At 34.2% G+C, this 1,200-nt stretch overlaps 1 protein-coding gene across 1 annotated transcript in view; it reads left to right on the top strand.

Annotated features, from left to right (window-relative positions):
- The window catches only part of Naa50 (N(alpha)-acetyltransferase 50, NatE catalytic subunit), a gene marked incomplete in the record, with an annotated part of 27,106 nt that extends 26,404 nt beyond the window's left edge, over positions 1-702 (top strand). The window contains 1 exon segment of the mRNA XM_008842848.3: positions 9-702.
- Positions 703-1,200: the final 498 nt, after the last annotated feature.

Below are 1,200 nucleotides of genomic sequence, written 5' to 3'. Positions count from 1 at the left end.
TAAAAAAAAAAAACAATAAGTTTGAATTGAGTATATAGGCTCCCTATCATTATAGTTTCTTTTTCCACACTACTCAGTGCTTTAACCTAAATTTTAAGTGTGTGTAAAGGGTCAACTGTCCTCTAGCAAACTTGCATTAAATGATTCCATCCACTTACATAAGGGAAATTGTGGAAGAGGTAGGAACTGGGCTCTCATCCATTTGCCTGTGAATCAGTAAAGACTAAAGTAAGTAATGTACCATGTTGAATTTTTTTTTTTAATAAAAATAATCTTTGAAGTAAAATCGTAATTCTATTAACTGGAAGATAACAGGCTATATCCATATTTTTCAGGACAGATAGTTTTTACCCTGGGGTAAATAGGTTAAAATTACTCTGCATGCTATTTGCCTTTAAGTTCTAAAGAAAAATCCGTAGAGAAATCTATGCAATATATAATTTGTCAAGATTAATTTCCATTTGGAGAAAGGAGTTTCTGAGTATCTCCAAAGCAGTTTACTCATTCATTGAAAGTCCTCCAAAAAAAGAACTATTGGGAAACAGTGGTGTGTAGTGGTGGAAAAGAAAAACTCCCTCAGTTTTCGGAGGGAATAACTAAAAATACTTAAATGGCTAAGTTTACTTGGTGCAGTTAAGAATTACACTTGTCAATTTTAACATTGCTGTTACATCTGAAATAAACTTATGTCATGTTCTGGTAGTGATCTGTGATGTCTATGTAAATGCCAGGAAACCCACTGTTATGCTGAAATTTCACCATTCTGTTTTTTCATTTTCATTTTCATTTTCCTTTTTTTTTTTTTTTACAAAAATAAAAAGAGAGACAGGGTTCACCATGAAGCTCTGGTGCTGGTGACCTGGAACTTGCTATCGTAGATCAAGAGGTCTGTCTGCCTCCTGAGCACTGGGCTTCCAGGTATAATCAGGGCACCCTAATTTGAGACTTTTGGAAGGTGATTCACAACGTTGCCCAGTATATTTTACTCCTGGTAAAAGGGAAAAAATGATCCATGGACATGCCTTATTAACTATATTTGAATGTAACTGTTAAAAGCAGTCAGCACTTAAGGTTTTGTTCTAATTAGCAGGGAGTATGGGTTATAAATAATACATATTCTAATCCCCCTTCCCACTTTTTTTGATTTTTGAGATAAGGTTTCACTATGTATCTCTGGTTGGTCTGAAACTTCTTAAGACT

This window comes from Nannospalax galili, unplaced genomic scaffold (genome assembly GCF_000622305.1).
Source record: "Nannospalax galili isolate Female #2095 unplaced genomic scaffold, S.galili_v1.0 scaffold18, whole genome shotgun sequence".
In the NCBI taxonomy this organism is placed as follows: domain Eukaryota; kingdom Metazoa; phylum Chordata; class Mammalia; order Rodentia; family Spalacidae; genus Nannospalax; species Nannospalax galili.
The sequence above is the reverse complement of the archived record's forward strand: the minus strand, read 5'-3'. Positions and strand labels throughout refer to the sequence as shown.